Below are 22,671 nucleotides of genomic sequence, written 5' to 3' on the forward strand. Positions count from 1 at the left end.
TTGCATATTGCATTTTTTGTATACACATCTTACAATATAAATCTACTTTGAATGTGCAATGCATGCATAGTTGAAATAAAACCATAACGTTGACCTATCTATATAAATGGAGAGAGATTTGAATTTGTAGTTTAAATTAAATTTTGTAAAGTTTAAATATGCTAGCGCATTAAAAAAGCAATAAGTGAATGTTGACCAAAACAACTGTGTATGTCGAAAGGTGGAGTAACTTTGATTGTTAAAGTTTAATAAAGAAAGTAAACGTATACTGTATGTTTGATTTTTAGTATTTCAGATTTGTACTTTTTTTTTTCATTTCAATTTTTTTTTAAACATTTGATTATATTTGAAATAACATTGAAAGTTTTGTCCGCATGTCTAATGAAAATTTCAAAATTACAATATTGTTCATATTTATACATATATTTTGCCTATTAAAGTAGTCTATATGCCCATACACGTTATAATTATTTCACTTACACATAAATAAGATAATATTAATCAAACAATTTTCCTCGTATAACAACTGGTGCTTATATATAGATACAAGCGATGCATTATCAATCTGACAGAGCTGCTTAAAAGTTAAGATACTTGATCCGACTTTAGATATACTGTTTGCCTGTGATTTCTGTACGGTCGGTAGCATGGAGTTATATCTTAAAACGTGTTGTTTTTTTATAGTAAAGTTTAAGGCATTGTTTACAATATGAATACCACATACATATAAGTGATCATATTGAAAGACATTTCATTAACAATAATTCTTGGTTGGTTTGTCTAGAAGCAAAGCGAATTGTGATTCAGTAGACGGAAATCTGATCAAACGTAAAATAAAACTTTCTCTTGATACAACTTGCAAATGAAGAGTGAAATGACCATACTTTCATTTCATCTGAAAAATATATAACAGTTATGTCTCCAGTGACAGTGAATTTCATGTTTAGATTCACTTTTTTCTATAATTTTGATGTCCAGTTCTCGTGCTGGAAATATCATATATAACCATCAAGGAATAACAATTAACAAATCAATAAAACAACTATGACTAAAGTATTTTAAGTAATGTATCTGGTAAAATATGTGCCCTTTATAAATCAAATTTAAAGCAAGGTTTTATTATAAGTCGGAAATTGAAGCACAATTCCTGGAAGCTTCGGAAGTTGTTTAAAGATAACAGTTATGAAATAACAAAACAACTGCACCAAAGTTTGAATCACAACAAATAAAAACACCAATTAAAGGGACTAAAGAAAATCAATAAACAGGTTCAATTTAAGTCCTTGATTTCTTCCATATTGCTTTATATCTTAATGACATTGAACTTGCATTGTAATAAAAATAGAGTTCTGAAAAGTCATCTGTTTAATATAAAACCCTATTTTTCATAATCTTTAATATTTTTTTTCGTAGAATTTATAACGGTTGTATCTTAGGAAGACTAAAAAACTAAGCTCGGTTTATGTGGTTTGCATTTTTCAAGAATTATGAAAATTGAAGATCCTTTTGTAATTTCTTTTTCTCTATGAGTTCTGTTTTTAAGGCTTGAAACATCAACAGTTGTACGTAGAAGTGTGAAAACGCATAAAGTATTGGATGGAACAATTACAAAAATACCAAAAAGAAGAAATTGATAGAATCCATGTTCTCAAGGCGGTGGGTTTCAAATATTCGGCCCGTCCCGAGAGGTAAATTCGGTTCTTTTACTATTCGGATCGGCTGGGTGTTAAACATTTATCTGTATAAAATGAATGTACAAAATTTAATGACTTTTAAGCGTTTGGACGAGCATACCCTGAGGATTTTTATTGTATAAATAAAGGCAACAGTAGAATACCGCTGTTCAAAACTCGTAAATCAATGGACAAAAAACAAATTCGGGGTAGCAACCTAAAACTGAGGGAAACGCATTAATTATAAGAAGATAACAACGACACAACATTAAAATGTAGCACACACAGAAACAGACTTAGCATTAGACGAATTCTGACGAGAATAACAAATATAGCATAAAAAAAAATACATGAATTTGGGATAGAAAAGTACCGTCACATTCAAATATAAGAGAAAAACAAACGAAACAACGGTAAAATGTAATACACACAGAAACGAACTATAATATAATAATGGCCATATTCCTGACTTGGTATAGGACATTTAAAAACAAAACAAAAACAAAAAAATGGTGGATTGAAACTGGTTACGTGGCATGCCAAACATCCTGCTTTTATGGCAATCTTAGATATAATATTAAAATGACAACATAACATTTCAGGACTACAATACAAATAAATAGGAGAACATATTAGACAAAGAAACACATGAATAATAGCTAAGAAAAGGCAACAGGTTCAAAATTCAATACGCCAGAAGCGCCTCGTCCACACAATACTTACATTGTTATATTTTAGTTCGTTTCTGTGTGTATTACATTTTAACGTTGTGTCGTTTGTTTTCTCTTTTTTGTGAGTATGGGTTCAAAATTATTTTAAGACGTGTAACGGTACTTGTCTATCCCAAATTCATGTGTTTGGTTTTGATGTTATGTTTGTTGTTTACGTGGGATTTTGTCTGGTGCTTGGTCCGTTTCTGTGTGTGTTGCATTTTGATGTTGTGTCGTTGTTCTTCTCTTGAACAGCGGTATACTACCGTTAGCTTTATTTACCAGTGACGACAAGATATGGAATTTCGAAAGCTAAAACAAGTACAAAGATGTACAGCACTGAGGATCAAATGTTCAAAAAGGTTGTGCCAAATACGGCTAGGGCTTTCTGCCTGGGATAAGAATATCCTTATTTTTTAGAACAATTAATGTTACTGCAAACAGTAAATTTTATCAAATGAATATAAAAGATATACATGATAAAATTGATGTATTAACTAATTACTGAAAACAAAAACCGGATACATTACATAAACCAACACAATAAAAGACAAACCCGACTTAGTCAAGGCCTCAACGAAAAAAGTGAAGAAAAAAAATATATTTAGTGTATGAGAATTCTGAGGAAAGTTATCAAGATCTTAGTTTTATTATTGTTTTCAGTATACATTGATGATTAAACAGTCCGAATTCTTGAACAAAGCAAAAACGATTTCCCTCCACAGTTGAAAATTGTCCCAATTTGGCTTTTCTATCCTTTAATCATTCGTGAGAATAAAAAAATCAAACACTACTTTAATGGATGATATGTTTTATATGAAACAAAATCTCTGTTCACACTGTTTAGTTTCCCATAATTGCCTGGTCGATATCATGCTTAACTGGAAAAATATTCTACAAAGTAAATAGGCTTAGATTTGACAGGGTTAGGTTTTCATATTCATCATATAATCAGTTATCAATGCTTTATCAAGTCAATTATTCATATTACATGAGAAATTACAAAGGTTGGAATTTTGTTTGTTGGTTATAGGTCACAATAGATCTTAGGAAGACAAAATCTATCCTCAATTAATTTGCTTTATCACCAGATATAAACGAATTGCAATGATAGCAATTGATGCTTGTTTTTCCATTTTTTTCTTTTTTTTTTTTCTTTTTTTTCTTTTTTTTTTGTTATGATTTATGAACATTTTTCATAATAGAAACAAAATTGATATTTAATGAGATAAAAATGTAAATTTGAATTCACTGCCACGTGGAAAATAAAGTTATGAACATGAAAGATTTTAATTTTTGGAAATGGATTGATGTATAATTATTAAATTCATCATAACAAGTTCGAAAATAAAAGTAATTGTATATCAAAACAATAACACTTTTGCTGTTTTCTCTCTTCTTTTGACAAAAGCGTATACTTTTAAGTTGAAAAAAATATGTTTGATCCATCCTCTTTTATTAAAAATGTATGTTGCTTTAATGCTGGGTTTTTTTTTATCAAAAAGTGCGAATATTGTAATCAAACTCAGAAATGAACCAATTGAAATACTTGTATTGGTATTTCAAGGGCAAATTTGTATTCCGTGCCTCGTGGTCATTAAAATTTGGAGACAGATAATTGTACTCCGACGCATCATGCTATAAACAACAAATTATGGGTTTTGAATTTCGAGCACACAGAAGGTACTCAGAGTACTAAAAAAACTGTTTTATATTACCTCAAGACTAGGAGGACTTCTAATGTAAACATTAAAAGCTATTCTTATATTCATCGATGTCAGTAAACATAATCATATATGAAAGTTACGATATGTAGGAGTATTCGATTAATTACAATTTTTAATTAAATAACTGTTAAGATTTTCCTCTTATTTGAATATTGTCATTAATTGCTTAGCAACATATTAGTAATATAAGAATAACAAGTATTCAGACGACATCAATCATCAGGAGATTTTGCAATTAAAATTAAGTCTCAAATGGGTAATAAAAACAGATGACTTGAAATCACAAAAACTCGGGCTAAAATGAATAGTTTGACGCAGTGACATTCGGGTAAATTCAGTTAATAAGTATAAGTTCAGTAAAACACTGAAGTCCGATGCTGAAGTAAAAAGTAAAATCACAAAAATGCTGAACTCCTAGGAATATTCAATCGTAAATTCCCAAATCAAATTGCAAATCAAATGGCAAAACACATCAAACGAATGGATAACAACTGTCATATTCCTTTTTCAAATGAAGAAAATGGTGGATTGAACCTGGTTTTATAGCGCTAAACCGCTCACTTCTATGACAGTCGCATCAAATTTCGATTTGGTAGATTATGATTGTAACAAATATTTTGCTGATAAGATGTATTAAAACATTGGTAAGAAAGAACTAAACGATACAAAATTAATGAGTTTGTAAACAAGGCCATATCAAATAAAACATACAACTATGTTTTCATTGTTACAAATAATGGGGCTATAGTATTAACCACTAAAGCTAAAACAAATAGTTAGTGTGTCATCATCAAATCAAATTTGGTTTGTATATTAAAAACAGTTGTAGAAAAACTTCTTTAGGTCTATGCATTATGCACTTTTTTTTGGAAAAATAGCTCACCTGAATCGGATTATAAAAAAAAAAAAACAATATAACTTTAAGTTTAATGCTCCAGTTGCGCTTTTCTGGATTTGTCTATATCAGGAAAGCCAAAGGCCAAATATTTTTAAAAGCCAAGGAAATATAAGAACCGGAAAATTTAAATTTAAAAGTTGAAACACTCAAAGTTTGACTCCAAATTCAATACTTTATTAGAGTCTCATTATTTGAAATACATAAACACATACTATTTACAAAAATAAACACAATATAAAACAAACATGAAATACAAGTGCTGTTCTTATTGCTTACATAACATTGTAAAACAAAACTTCAATCGTCTACTTTTTGTATTGAAGCATGTATTGGCAACATTTAGGAACACTCGTTATTTTGAAATAAATAAAATTCACTCATTCAATAAACCAAAACATGTTGAGATTGCATATTGCTACATAACTCGTAAGTGTTTTCTTTTTAATATATATATAGAATAATAGGTAGTTTCGTTTTTGATACTGACTATATCACGTGGAATATCTAGACGAGCCCGTTAGGACGAGTTAAGATACTCTACGTGATATAGTCAGTATCAAAAACGAGACTACGTATTATTCTGTTTATCGGTAATTATGACGTCACACAATGTATTGCCTATTTTTTTCAGTGATACAGCCATTACGTTAATACTCGAAATTTTTTACATATAACTAATTTTCTCGTTAGGGAACAGGATCCAAAGCTATCTATACCCCTCAGGGTTTTTGGTGGGATTCCTGTTGCTAATTCTTTAGTTTTCTATGTTGTGTCATATGTACTATTATTTGTCTGTTTGGTTTTTGTTCATTCTTAGCCATGGCGTTGTCAGTTTATTTTCAATTTATGAGTTTGATTGTCCCTCGGGTATCTTTCATCCCTCTTCTATAAATCTGCTAACTAAGGCTGCATAAATTATCTCAAAATTATACCCCTTTTATCCAGTTTATTATTTTTTTTTAAATAATATCGGCTTGTTAACTGGAAATTATGCTTTCATAAAAATCTAACCGAAGGACACGCCCACTTTATCAAGCAAACGAAAGAGATTTTCTTCGCCAAACTTCATCTGCAGAACGTTCAATACACCATCGATTTGACATTTCATGTATAAGATCTTGTAAATGACAATTACGTTAATGTATTTTTTAAGATGCTCGATGAATGGGATATTACTAAATGATGTCTATAGTATATTGGAAAAAATCATATTTATTGTCATTTTTCCTAGGATATTCAAAATCCATAACATGATTTTATTGTAAAGATCATTGTCATTAAAATGTCAGCAAGGGCATGTAATAGAAAGTTTCTAGACAGTATCTTTCATCTCTGATCCTGATATTGAACGCTCTAGGGGTTTACTGTTTTATACCATTTAAATTATTACTTATAATAAGTATTTTTTTTTATCTGTAACCTAGTAACCAGACAATAGCAAATATATTACTTTTTGTTGTCCTTGATGATTTTCCGAAACTTTGACAACGCGAAAATAGTTACTGAGTGATGGATTCTACAGCGGATTATCTTTTTAATGTGACAATGAGATTGTGAGCTTCTTTGTTCGTATTTATATAATTTATGAGAGAAGTTGTTTTGATCAACGTAAATTGAAAAATAATATAGGTTTGGGGATTTGAGAAATAATTTTCTAACGTATGATATCATTTTAAATTCCAATAAAATTGTTAGATCAAACAGCAGGAAGTTATAAAAATTAAAGAGGATTGAAAAGTTTCAGAAGGTAGATGAAATAGAAATTTGATTTAAAGACAATGAATCTTTTTTTTTTCACGCAATATAAGTGCTGCGCATTTTAATCATTAGACATTAGACAGTCTTACATTTGTATGATTATAATTGGTTGATACGTTTCATCTTTTCGTTTGTTCTGTTCCACAAATAAAATCTTTCGTCAAGTTTTACTTAATTGTTAAAAAGTAATTTTTTTTAAAACATAAAATGACAAGTTTTATAATTTTTTATACATGGTTTTCAGTTACAGAATACATTGAATCAAATTAATGTTTATTATATTAAAGTTCAATATCAAACAGCATAAATTCAAGTCAACATTGGAGATTACGACGAAGAGTCCAAACAACTGTTGTATAGAGGACGGGTGGGCGGACAGAGTAAGATAAATGAGTTCAACGGACATATCGATTCGAAACAGAAACAAGGATTAATTTACAGACATTCATTGTAGGATTTCGTGTTAAATTTGCATTGACTTGTAGCTCTAGAATTATGATTGTAGCTTGACCACGCAGTTTATAATTTGGTAAGTCACCAGGAATATAATTAAGCTAATCACCTGATCGCCGCTGGACAAATACGGTGAAGAATATGTCAAGACTAGTTCCCAATAGAAATCACTGAAAATAAATCATAAACGTTCCTGAAGGGACGTTTTCAAACCAGAAATGACATTTTTTGAATAATTTTCAAGAATTTTATTGATTTATCTATGACGTCTTCTCAGGGGTATTCATTAAGCCAACGTAAAGCTTCAGTTTATTTCAAATTTGGGAACAAAGAATCTTCTAATTCTTCAGCTTGTCACTCTAAATTTTCGATAGAATCCAGTCAAATAGACTGTTAATCGGTAACTTTGACAAACCGCCCAGGTCTACCGTGCAACATGAAACTAATTTATATTTCATTATTTGTAAGTTGTTAAGACGATAGGTTTAGCTGAAGGAGATGTATTTTTGCAGATTCGCAATTAATTTCTAATAGCCTTCTTAGACGATATAAGTATGGCGGTTACATCTAATTTTCCCTTTTTTGGTTTAACTAACCAAATATCTGATTAACGATCGTCAGACTTCAGCTCAGACTTTTCCCTCAATCATTGCAGCAAGATAAGATATTGGCTTTCATCTTAACATTAAATACCAAACCTAGATTCTATTCTTGACAGTCAAACGTGCCACATATCTACGTGTGTCACAGGGTTCATTTCTTATTGATGACAATGGCAATCGATTAAATGATCGTAGTCATCGGTCAAATCAACGATTATCGTAGCCTTTTAAAACATTTGGACGCGTTACACAAAAATGTTCGTTTAGATGAAAGCTATCCTTTATTTGTTGCCTCGGGTTGGTGTCTTATCCACGAATTTCCATACCTGATTATATTAAAAAATATCGAAAAGTCTACTCTTTGTTATTTGTAAGTACTTGTTTCTCATTTAACTTATTCTTTTCCAAAAGTTTTGTTTCGATTCTCTCGAACCTAAAAGACTTATTACGATTATCACAGAAAATGGTAACATTACAACGAAATTCATGTACTGAAATCAAACAAAGATTAAACAATGCATTACAGTCATTTGCTTTTAAATGGGTTAAAACTACAATTAAATTGAAAAGGTCCATTGTGTTATGCAATGTACAAAGATGTATAACAAAGAGATAATTTGTAAGATATACTTTCATTTACTCATTCTTCACATTTAAAATGATAACTCAAATAAATAACTAGGGTTCATAAACAGACTAACGTCATAGCAATGAATAAAGCGAGACGATTTTATTCCACGATAAAAGATATACAAAAGCAGTACTCTTGTACGTTAAACTGTAGAATTCGACACAGCATACTTCATTAATAGAAATCAGGTCGACTTAATGTAGATGTCCAATATGTTGCAAATTATTAGACTGAATATTTTATTGCTATTATTTATTCCTGTTTTACTTCTCTGATCCAGACATTGAATATACTAGATATTGAGACATTGTTCTCAAATGTCCTTCAATTTTTTGCGCCAAAATATAACCATTAGATTAAATGATCAGAATTTCACTTCGTGTATATATTAACGTCTTTTCGATCAAATAAAATAAGAATTCTTGTACAAATGGACAATATCACTAACTTGGACATAAAAACAAATAAAATTAAAACACCTATACCACTTTGGAAGATATATGAGGACTCAAATGGATATTCATACAGAAAGTACTGAATGAAACTAATGTTCTGTCGAGAGATTAGTTACACAATTATTCCAGAGACCTAACAATAAATAACTGATATCTTCATACCACGCAATACCAATACTGCTAAATGGAAATATAATTAAACGAAAAGGAAGTATTCTTTCGATCGGAGACCGTGATTAGTATCATAATAAGATTCTACAGACAGCCATAATGTTGCATGACATTCATTAAACGTATTGACCTTCATCCGAGTGTCCATCTTCAAACCATACAATACACGACTCTATCATATATACTTTTGACATTTCATTTTTACACTATGTTATCCCATAAGACATCACGAAATGTCATAACTTTTACTTAAATATTACAAATAAAGAGACGTATTTAGAAAAAATGTGAAAACATGGTCTTTGTAATTGTCTGAATTAAACAATTCACAGAGTTAAAAGGTATACTATGTATATTTTGAATGGTGAATACATCTGCGTCCCTATTCAATTAATTAATTTCATTTCATTACTTTTATTTTATCATTCTTTAATACTTTTTGTCTACAGAAAAAAATAACTGTTCCAAGTCAGGAATATGACAGTTGTTATCCTTTTTTTTTTTATTTGTTCGAGCTTTTGGTTTTGCCATTTGAGTAGGGACTTCCTTTTTTAATTTTCCTAGGAGTTCAGTTTTTTTGTGATTTTAATTTTTTCAATAAGGTACAAACACAATTAATCTGCTGTTCACCCTGTTTTGATTTAAATTTTATAACGTTGTAATTGGAGGTAAATCGATATCAAGAGGTTAGATATTCTAGTGCACATTCATTGTTACATGTATTATAATTTTAAAACATAACAATAAATTGCAGGGCGTCAGTTTTAACTTTTTGCAATTGGTATGTAACGGAAACATACGTTTCGATGTCAGATAAAGTAGATAAATGCATGCAATCGACATATAATTGAAACTATTTTACTTAATCATAAGACTGAACATAAGCTTGATTGGTTGTGTGTGTATAACTGAAAACTGTGCTCCAAACAGCAAGACTAAAGTAAAATCACAAAAATACGAACTCCGAGAACAATTCAAAATGGAGTCCCCAATAAAATGGCATAAATAAAAACCTCAAACAAACTAACGAACAGATACCTGATTTTATCATATATTTAGTACAAAATACAGCTATTTTGTATATCTAATAAAGGTTGTTTTTCCAGTCTGTATCACCTACCCTGAATCGCATATCCCGTATCGCATAGCTAAACCCGTATCGCATACCCCGTATCGCATAGTAAAACCCGTATCGCATACCTTTTTTTTTTTTTTTTTTTTTTTTTACATAAAGTAAGTTTTTTGTTGTTTTTTTTGCTTAAGAAAAAATTTCCTCAAAATAGGTCTTTTTTTTTTTACGTCATTATTTGGTATGTAACGTCACGAACGTCAAGTTTTGATATTGTATGTGACGTCACGAACATCAAGTTTGCATTTTTTTTGGCACACTAAATGCAACTATAACAAATAAAAAAACACTCAAATAAACACAATAATAAACAAAATATTTTTAAAACGAGCAGCAGGCATATGGTAAGGTAATCCAGGTGCTTTGTATAAGCAGTTATTTGAAGGCTTTGAAACAAGACAAAAAAAGAACTGAAGGTAACCCAGTGCTTATCTATGGATCAGAAAACAGTTCATTTAATATAATACTCTTCTGTTGAAATATATGATAAAGCGTATAATACATGGCAAAATCCGTATCACATGCCGTATCACCCTCGACCAATATCATCTCTCGGGCCTAAAGGCCCTTGGGCTGATATTGATGTCTCGGGATGATACGACATATGATACGGATTTTGCCATGTATTATTCTCTATATATCAAATATCTTTTCAATTGACATTTTAGAATGTAAGTTATACAAGGTAAAAAGATGCGAATATATATTCAAATAAAAACGGTTCATTATAACAGTGCAAATGCAATGTTTATGTTGGTGCTGCACCTAAATGAGAAGAAACTAAGCGATATAAAGACAGTATTGCTGAGAACAGATTGTTTTTTCATGAAATATGAAGAAAATTATATTGTCAAAGATGAAAAATATGTAGAATATAACTAACTGTCATGTATATGCCGATTTGCTCGCTAAATTATGTAACAAGGCTAGAATGTTTGGTTGCAATTTTGTTTATTCGTTCAATGATAACAAAAACACCTTACTACAAGGAATATTCAAAACGGAAAGTCTCTTCCTAATTTTCATAATAAAAAGCTCAATCACATTAAACAAATGAAAAACAACTGTCAATAATAATCATTAATTGGTACAGGTACTTCCTTGTGTAGAAAATGCTGTATAAAACCAGTATTTATAGTTCGCTAAACCTTTTTAAGTGTATGATAGTCGCATACCGTTCGACTATATTGAAAACAATGTGTGAGCATAATGAGTAACAGATATCAACAATTGTGATGCAGCAGTCCACATTGAGTTATATAATGTCAATCACTACAAAAGTGGCTCTTCTTGCTTTAAATTATAACTGACTTTATTAATTTATAAATTATATATGTCAATAGAGAGGGACGAATTGTTTGTCTCTGTTTTTTCTGTTTCGCAGCTAAAACATATCAATGTCCTTTTAAAGTTTTATCACTTTCTTTAGAACATTTTCATGTTTAACTGATCATAAAAGTACTACGACAACGTACATCAGAAACATCAGCTTCGAGAAAACAATCCATCAATTTTCTTCAATACAACAGTAGTTAACAACATGCTGAGAAAGAATTGTAAAACAGAAAATGAATAATATGCTCGACGGTAACACAATAAGCGAATTGTTTAGAATCTCTCCTTATATATTGTAAACGGAAGTAGAACGCTAACGAAATCTTGTTGGTACATATGGATATCAGGAAAGTCTTTCAGAGATTTGCGTATAATTGATTTTAATAGGATATGATTCAACCCAATAGCTCCATATATCATTTTCTATTGACATATTGGTTGGGGAGTCTGAAAGGGATTTCAAAACAGCAAGTTGGATCAAAATACATTATTTGTGCTTCAAAACTGACAATCATGAAATGATAACCTTGTGTTAAGCAGGCATGTTTTTGGTTATACTTTACAAATTATGGATTCGCTACCTTCTCTTTTTACTACCGTGTTACTATTCATTTATAATTCAATAGGAATCTTTCAAGATTCAATTTCTGTTAAGCACTATAACATGTAAAACTGAGACAAGTGGAAGACATTTCAACGGTTTTTCTCATCAAATTGAAATATTCGATACAATTAAACAATTATACCATATCCTCAATGGATGGAAAAGTTAATTTCAGTCGCTTTCTTTTAACATCTTTTAAAATTTAAATTAAACAAGAAGCAACAGAAAACTCAAAGAGTTATTTTTTTAGAGCATATCACATGATAAAATTAATTTGAATTTTACATTAGAAGATATCTCTCGCCTACAATGGGGAAACAAGATCTTGAAATTAAATATATGTACCGTAACGCTATACACATTTTCTCATTTATCAAATACATAAGACACTTTCAGTTTTTGGAATAATTAAAATACTGTCACTTAGGTTATTAACAGTGAAAGGTAATACGATTATGTGTGTTTTTTTGGGGAAGTTTCTTATTTAAATGAATGATGATCATTCCACGTAACAATGATTTTAGTGTCGACAGACAAGATTTGTTTACAATTAATGCATCTATTAATCAATGCCATACATTTCTTAGAAAACATCTCACTTTCATTAATAAGGGAGTTTTAAACGAACAAACATGGTAATCTTGTCACAAAAAAAAAACCAAGTAACAATGATTAAGTGCCGATTTTATAAATATTTACCAAAATTCAATATTACTGATATTTAATTTTTGTACCAGGCTTTAATTGTTTGAGCAGTGTTTGACACAACATTTCGGAATTTTAGATTTTTTAATGCTCTTCAATGTTGTAATATGATTTGGCACCCACCTGATTTGATTTGAGCACCATTGATGATACTTATGTTTAAAAAAAAAAAGAAAGCTCTTTTTGCGTAAAAAAAATATAGGACTTTTATTTTTTTTAAATCTCCCTCTAAACAAACGGGGATTGTTAGATGAAATTCACAACATCGTGAACTGGATAAAACAAAATCCACAAAACAATGTTTTAAGTGTCGACTTGTAAGATCTTTTGTTAACTGTTGACACCTATTTTGATGCAAAAATTTCATATATAATCCACTCAATGTAATAAATATAGAGTTTGAAAAATGTCTTTCCAGTCATCGAAATCTCAGCACAAGAAAATGAAGTAGAAGGTTAGACATGTTGATACTAGTAGATGTATTACCGTAAATGAAGCACATATTTTTAAAGTTAGATCTTCAAATTGATGACACGGTTTCCCCCCAAGATCAATATGGCTACTATTTCCCTTTGGTTACAAGTAGATTAGAATCTTATAAAGAATGATAGGCACATCAAGTCCATCGGGGCACTCCGTTCAATGTATTGTATTTATTATCTCTTTGAACAAATAATTGAAAACGAAATTGACGATCAATGACAGTTAAAAAAAATATACAACGAAACAATTTTGATATAATGAAGCTAAAGCTACAACACCATTAAAATATTACGGAACTTCAAAAGACATTCCCTGAAATAATTGTTATGGAATTAAGTGGAATCTATCTTGTCAAAATGGTGTTTTAAATGATCCCTTGTAGACAAACTGACATTTGGTATGCTACTCCTCTGCTTCTAAAAATCTGTCGGCAATGTCGCCGCCAGCTATTCTTCACAAAGTGTATGGAAATGTGCATACATTTTCTTTTTATTATATCTGCAAATCTTCAAAAACGTAAAGGTTTAATATGAACAAAGAAAACAATTAACAATATAAGCCTCCAGATTTATATGCAGTTTTTACTTTCGAGACAATTACAATTCGAAAACTGTTGATCCAAACCTTTAAATCTCACAGATTTTGAAGAATTGTATTCAAACTTTCCTGATCAGATATGATAGCGATTTTTGTTAATTTTTTTTAATCCTTTACAGAATTTAATTTGAATCAAAACTTAAGATCAAATAGTATATGAATAAGTTTGACCCATACAGATCTCGAACCAGTTATACTTAATTAATAACCTAACTTAAATGTGTGCTTCGGGATGGTTGATTCGAACTTTCAGATTTCATTATGCATCAAGGAGGTTGAAGTAAAATCTTCACACCTAAATAGTGATTAAGGAATGTTAGTTCAAAAATTCTAATGTTTTAGGAAGATCGGTGGAAATATTAACCCTAAATGTGTGTTGGGTAGCTAATTCCAAACCTTTGGATCTAAAGATGTTTTAGAAAGTTTTATTCAATGCTTCATATCAAATAATGCTTGTGGAAAATTGATCCAAATCATCAGAAATAATAGTGATTGTGAGTATAGATTGAACCTTTGGATTTAATTGTGTTTGAATAGTGTTGATCCGAATATTTAGATATAAAACGAGTTTATAAATGTAGATCGTGACCCATGAGTTTAATCGTTTCGTATTCGAATAGTAAGAAGTAATTCTATGTTCAAAGGCAGCATATTCATGTTTCTTCTACTTTTAGTTAGTGGATTTTCATGAATAAAATATATCGTAAGTCTCATGGTCTACAGAGATAAACACATCTGTTCTCACCTAGCATATGTGTAACATCTTTACTATATAATAACATTACATGAATATTTAATACATTTTTAATTGATTATATTATATTCTATATTAAATATTGTCCAATTCGTATGTTCGGCACTATTGATCCCAATGCAATCCCGAGGTTTAAGTCCTTTCACTAGTGCATCTCACATTTGACGATATTATATATTTATCATTGGTTAGTATTCAAAATCAAAATATATGCTAATGAAAACATTAACTTTGTTTGAAATTGGATATAGAATATATTTATTGCCCATTTAACATTTTTCTATATTTGTGACGTCTGCATAATATGATGTGGAGCATTTTAAAAAGTTCTGCTTTCCTGAAAGCTGAACAAATATCAATATTGTCAATGAGAATTAAAGATATCAAATTTTCCTTTTTTTTAATTATCGGAATAGACCATACCAATAGCTATCAATGTAAATAATTGACATCAATAAAGTAATATAATACACATTGTCATGATAACTACAAACAGTTTAGCTCATCATACATTGTTTGTCGATTTGTACCAGTATAGTTTTTTAAGCAAAAAATCAAAGGATCTTCAAACATTTAAATAAATATCTATATCACATTGATGTTTAAAATCGATTTTGAACAGCAGGAGACCTACCCTTAGATTCAAAGGGTAACACATTAATTTATACCTCCAAATATATTTTCCTTTTTTCTTTTAGAGAGAACAACTTTAAGCCGCCGACATTTCTATCATATTTGTATAAAAGTGTCACAAAAATACCGAGCTCCATGGCATATTCTAATGCAATTTGGATGTTACAATTTTTTTCATTGGCTAAAAGTTGCCGTCAAATCCACAGTTGACCAGGCGTAACTAAGGAGAGACCCGCCATTTTGAAATGATGAATCAACAAATGTTCGATTACTACTATATAATCGAAAATAAAACAACACCTACCTCGAATTTGCCGTTTTAATGTAATTCTATCTGAATTTGAAGCATACAGGTAACGTAATAACCTCCAGTTTGTAAGTTTTCATTTGTATGACGTCACGTTTAGCCATGACGTCTTTGTGTCAAAATCATTCATGAAGTTTCGCGGATTATTTTTTATTTGACAAATTTAGACATTTTTTCAAGTTTTATCGTATTTTTTCTTTTTGTAATGCATTAGAATCGGAATAACAGTACTGTAGTTGAAGAGTTGCCACCGTCAATTTTGATTTGACGGTCGCAAATCTCCGTTTTACTGTCTCCGCTACGCGTCGCCAGTAAAACTGCATTTGCGACCGTCAAATCTACAATTGACGGTGGCAACTCTTCAACTACAGTACTGTTATTCCTTAATTCAAAAGGTGTAATTCAGTATCAACCGACAAAACTAAACGTTATCAATTAATGGAAAACAAATGTCATAATCAGGACTTGATAGCATTTCCCCATCTTTGATATTCCATGAAAACATGGAAGTTCCTGAAATTCTTTTTTTTTTCAAAACATTCCATAGGGTTTAGAAATGGGTTTAATTACTATTGTGTTAACATTTTCATGGTCTCATAACACTATCCATGCTAATATGAGGCAGGCATAACCTGTGAATGGGGACGAAGTCTGTATGTATTATATTTTTAATTCAAAATGTTGATAAAAGAAAACGAAATACTGTGCGTAACGTTCCCGATTTTGGTTCCGTTGTTAGGGAATAAACTGTGACGTTCTTTAAGTTATGACGTCATATTCGATGTAAACAAAAGAAACGCTTTCATCAGGAAACGTAACGTTGTTTTTTTTCATATCAAACATTTATTAAAATTGAATTTGTATTGAGATCCAATCTTATGTTTTACTAGACTGGTAAATATAAAAAAAGTTCAAAGTCTCATGCAAACAAGACAGATTTCTGCGCAAATGCGGGAAAACCGGAACAGGAACTAGATCTGAAAAAAAACGTTAACGATTTGGAGTTCATTAGTACAATGAAAAATTTGGGAAATTTTCCCGATTTTTTTTTTTTTTTTTTTTTTTTTTATTGAATTTTCTACCGTAATTGGGGACTTCGTCCCCATATTACTGTCATTGCAAGTTTTAACACTTGAGGAGCATAGAACCTAACCATCACAAACACATAAAATTCTATTTTGTTTAACAGTCTTTGCCAATTTGTTATAAACAATTTAAAGTGTAAATAACACAATCATTACAACGAATTTACGCCAGAAGGGATCTGTCTTTTAGGTTTTTTCACTATTTTTCAACATATAATGTCATTATTCTCAATTGTTTCTGAATTGATTGCTCTCTAAAAGGTGATATTCATTTAATCTTTATCAATACCCTCATCATATTTCATGAGGCCCCTATATATCCAAAGAAGACAGATATTACATTATCAAAGGACTTGTAGGAATTTTGATTAACAAATAAACTCATTTCATATACCAGAATTCAAATTGTGCACGCCAGATGCCCGCTTCGTCTACATATACCCCATCGGTGAAGCTCGAATCACACATGTAACAATGACCAAATAAAGTTGAAAACCATTAATGACCCATATGAATGTTATCTTCGATACCCTCATCACATGACTAGTTAGTTAAGCAAGGATGGTAAGTGGCAACTACTTTAAAATATATACAATCCAAAATATACCACTTTAAGTAATTCCTTATTAAAATTAGTTTGAGAGTTTTGACGAACAGGATATTAATATTAATTTAGGAACACATACAAGGGTAACGAACGGACTAATATAACTATAATTGTTCAGCAGAGCTGTGAAAACAAATATACATGAATATAGAAATTAATTGCATTTTTATAGTAGGTCCGGCATGGCATAATTCATTACTTGTAATGATATAATTATTGTTGACATATTATCATTTAGGACTTCATGCTCAACCACAGTATCGAGTTTTTTTTTAATTCATTGTATTTAAGGGGGAGAGTGTGTTTGGTTGCTAATTTTTTAACATATTTCCAGCATCCACTTTCCTTTATAAAAAAATATGATTATGATTTGTTTATGGATAAAAGACTTTTTTATGTGTGATATCCTGAGTTATTATAACAAAAGTACTTCTAAACATTCTTCGATGTGACTGACTTACTAAAATATATTGATTAGAAGTAGCGCAGTGAATGTTTCTAAACGCGTGGGATTCATTTTTCTACCTGTCTCCTTGGGCATCAGCGATAATAATTCATAAATTTATGAATGTTTTGATATTAGAGAAAATAAAACTGCAACTCCGAGGGCGTGTGTGACGAAAGGAACAAAGTCCTTATCAGTAAACGGAGCGAACTCTGTGGTATAATTTTAAACGAAACAGTGCAGTAATGAAATCCTGAACTTAATGATAAACTGGAAATAAAATCAGTATTCAGTGATTTAACGTAATAAGCATTCTGTCTTTCTTCCATTCTACAGTACCAAGACATGATAATCAATATTTTCCATTTACAGCCTATTATTGTAATACGGTGCAATTTACACATCAAAAACAGGCCAGTACAATTAAAATAACTTTATTATTTCTTAGTATTGATGTAGAGGAAACGGGATCTCACTATGTAACGACCGAGATGGATGACATTTATTTCCTTCTCATCAGACGAACTAGGGAAAACACAAATCTCCGGTAATAGCTAAGTTCACTTACCGACGTTTCAACCACCACAGTGAAAGATGGAGTGTTTTGGACGGTCATTGAAAAAAGTAAAGTACATGTATATCAACATTACAACGTTTATTACTTCGTCTTAAAGTCGCATTACTTAAATGGATGTTCAGACATTTCTGTAAATCAAGTAGAAAATATTCTCTTTAAAATGTCAATGGTCAATGGAATGTTTTAACAAAATCGTTCTGAGAATCAGAATTCATTAAGGCTAACACATACCAATCATCTTGTTTAAGTCTTGAATTTGGTTTTAAAGGGATAGTATAGAGCCACTTTAAATATTGACTTTCCAAATCTTGATGAAATTTTAAACCATGTTGGCATCGTATTTCCAGTTGTCTGAGCTTCAATATGTGAAAATGTGTTTTACCGATACATGGTGAAGAACTATAAGTGCATAGACCATAAAGTGCACGTGTCTTATTTTCTACCAATTCCATATGAAAAAATGTTGATATTTGAACGGAACTTAACAACTTTACTTTGAAATCAGTTGCATCCCTTTAAAATTTTGGTAAACCTATCAACAACAAGTCGTCGCTTTTTCTGACAACATCAGTGTATACAACTAGTATGGTTGCAACACGATATAATACAATTACAGAGAGGAGTTGAAACCAGAAGAAGAATAGTTAAACATTTGTTCCTGAAAAAAAGTAGACGAGAAATGGACGATATAATGACTCATAGACCACAAATGTATTACAGTTTGTTTTGTTTTTTTTCAAGTTTCTTCTTTTCCATAATGAAATGATACTTCAAGAGATGTGTTTTATGAATTACCGTCCAATGAGACATTTATTATAGAAAGAACTCCACCTCGTTTTGATCTTTTATAAATATCAAGTAATAGTCCTACTTGTCTGTGATAATAAAAACTTTGGCTTTTGTCTACACAAAAGTCATTAAATTTATTAGTAAAATGTTGTAAAAAGACAATTACATATTTACTGTGCCGCATTTTGCATGGATGAACCTAAAAATGTAAATTAAATATCGTATCTGCAACCTCTGCATGGTTTAAATTAGATACAAACATTTACTGTTGACATGTACATTTGTGTAGCAAATCATGATATAAAACAAACTTCATGTTTATGACTGAATGAGATTTATTACCAGATTCCTCCTTAACATGCAAATCACCAATGGAGCTGAGGTTATGTGCTTCCTTCAGTTTCTGTTTTGTTTTTAGATTTGTCTCATCTAGTCGATTTCTGAACATCGGTAAAATACTGTTGCCTTAAAACCACTATTGAAGTCGAATAGGGTACTCTGCCCGTGGGTACTTTCTCGGTCTTTGTTCAGATTTTTTCCATACTTATTATTCTGTGCATTGTTGTAAGTTGAGGTGGTGCTTTTGTCTATTTTCCTTGTTGTTACAATGCTTTATGTCCCACCTTCACTTTAAAGATGAAATGCTTGGTATCTCCTATTGTTATCTTTCATTGAGTTGCTGTTGGATATTAGGTGCACTTTTCGGTGAATACTGTTATGTATGTCTTCTTAACAATACAATGGAATTCATTTAATATCGTCTAGTTATAGTGAAAACGTGGTAGTTGATACTGGTGTAAGTTTCTGCTTGTATTACAAATGTATGGTGTTATGATTTTTCTTATCATTGAATCAGAAATTACGGGTTTTTTTCATACTGAATAGTATCTCTGTTAATCTTGAAGAAGCGCTCTTATGATTGTGTTATGTATCGCCTCACAAAGTTTCCGGTTTGATCTCTAGGTTGATCATTGAGTATCTAGTAATAACACTGTGAAAATTAGTGTTTTTCCTGGTTTAGTAATACAGATGGGTCGCATTGTTCATATACGTTGTGAACTCATCTTAGTTTGTATCAGATCGAGGCTTCCTTATGTGCTGAACAATGAATCTATCTGGATGATTGTTGATTGGATGTGGCATGGTTTCCGGACCTCACCGGTCCTTTACTTAACTTTGATGAAGGTCCAGAGCGGTCCGAAATCCACGCACACCGCATTAATCTTCTGTTATTTTGAACATTTATTCTTTGTTGTTTTATACTCCATCTTGGCACTCATTCTTAAAAACATCTTCTGTGTTGCATGTGAGAATGGATCTTTGTTGATATTGATGAAGAAAAATTCGATGAATGCATAATTTCATGAAGTAATTATTACTCAAATCTGTACTGTAAAAAGTATTTAATCATCTCATAACGTCATTATTTCAAATCTGATATTGCATGCATAACATGTCTTCAGTTGATAACAAATCAGAATATACCATTTCAAACAGGAAACAGCAAAGTAATTTGATTTGCACTTGATGAAATACAAATAAAACACAAATCTAACAATTCTTTGTAACTCTGATCTTTGTGAACGTGATTTTAAAACGTTGTAATGTATTCGTTTCAATGGATTTTCCCCGTTTAATTTTGTTTGTCATATTTGCAGAGGAACCACTCGATATCGACAAACTAAATAAAGATATAAAGACCGTTTGAGTTATACATCGAAGTGCATAATATGGGATTAAACTAGCCTATCGACAATGCTTACAATAGAAAAAAAACCATTTTGTATATCTTAACTTAAATCGTGATGTCAAAAAAGTTCGAAAAAAAGAAGACAGAAATAGTGGCAAAAACTACGCTTTTCCAGTTAGTGTGATGTTCTAAGAATTGGCTTATTTCACGAATATTTTTTTTTAATTCTTTTGATCCCCTGATGTTTTTGTCCTCAAAACACGAACAGCAATTTTCTTTTGTTAAGCTTTTTATATTGAGATTAATGAGTTATATTTCCTGTCAATAATTGTTCAATACCAAAATGAAGAAATAAACCCAGTACTTTGGTCGAAGAAGTGATTTGTATTACTTTATCTTCATTTAAGGATCTATTTTATAAAGGTTTTCAAGAACCTTCGGCCATGCTTTACATTATGTTGTTTATTTTTCTCAGTCTTAGTCTAAAGTAGGATATGTCAACAATAAAGCTAATAAAACCAGTGATGGATCGATTTTAGATTTAATGGCAGAGACCTGGTGACAATTTTACAGCCAGTGATTTAATTTTCTGCAATTATTAGATTTAAAGAAAATCGAGTCAATGTGTGTTCTATCACCCTTTTCAATTTTGTTAAAGTAAATCTATTTCTAGTTCTGATAGAGAAATTAATTTAAGAATACATTTATTTTCGTTATTGCCTTTTAAGACAATTATGTAAGCTATGTAACTATGCTCTCTTTTAATATGCAAGTCTGAATAAGTCTGATATAACATCGAAATACTTCTTAAGTAATATCCAACTATTCGAATGCACTTTAATATTAATAAAAGGACAGGGGATCCATGCGTATGTAATAGCATGATTAGATCGAGAAATGATGAAATTAAAAAGAGTTCGCGGAAAATGACATCTTGTATAATTTGGAAAGTTAATTTCAACATGTGTTTTCGATGAAAGCATTGTACTTTTATAAACTTTTGTCAAGATTTTTTATAAATCCTTTAAACAATAATTATACAAAACTCATATGTCGTAATTGAATATGATAAAAAAAAATCCTCATACTAAATTCGCAGTTTGAAATTTTTTATAGCTCTCGTTTTCTATGTAGTGAAAAGTTAAATGAAAAAAATCTGAACTCCAAGGTAAATTCAAAACGGAAAGTCCCTTGTCAAATTGTAAAATCTAAGCTCAAAGACAGCATAGGAATTCATAACAAACTGTTATATTTCTAGATTTGAGCAGCATTTTCTTATGTCGAGAACGGCGGACAAAACTTGGATTTAACAGTCGTATAAAATTCCTCACAGCAATGTGTAAACACATGCTTTTCATGGAAAGAGTGGCTTTGCCTTTTGAATATGGATAGAACGGGATAATGTTAATTTCCCTCAACTGGAACAATAGATCCCCCAAAAACCTAAATACAAAGAAATGTAAAAAGGTTTATGAAAAAAAAACACTTTATAATTGTACTCGTCAATGTACAAGATCCAATGATATGACATGAATGAATTCTTCAATTGAACTGTTAATAAAAATGTAAAAGATCGTGTATGATACACAATAAAACAACTATAGACTTATAACAATATGACATTATGTACAAGATAAGAAATACAATACGGCTAAGTCTGCAAATACATTTTTAATCTTGCTTTGGGTCTTCATGTTTTCTTCATGTTATTCCTGATATAAAATATACATGAGAAAACAAGGATCGATATGTTCATATTTCCTTCTGTTGTGACAATATTATGCAACGGTATAAGTGATAATTATACAATGGGCCTAAACAATTGAGACCCAGACTCTATTTAGTCGGAGTCT

General features: G+C 30.6%; 1 protein-coding gene across 1 annotated transcript in view; it reads right to left on the bottom strand.

The window, feature by feature from the left end:
* The window catches only part of LOC134716220 (neuropeptide Y receptor type 2-like), a 57,834-nt gene that overhangs the window by 26,233 nt on the left and 8,930 nt on the right, over positions 1-22,671 (bottom strand). The gene's annotated exons all lie outside the window — the stretch shown is intronic.

Source organism: Mytilus trossulus, chromosome 4, assembly GCF_036588685.1.
Source record: "Mytilus trossulus isolate FHL-02 chromosome 4, PNRI_Mtr1.1.1.hap1, whole genome shotgun sequence".
In the NCBI taxonomy this organism is placed as follows: Eukaryota; Metazoa; Mollusca; class Bivalvia; order Mytilida; family Mytilidae; genus Mytilus; species Mytilus trossulus.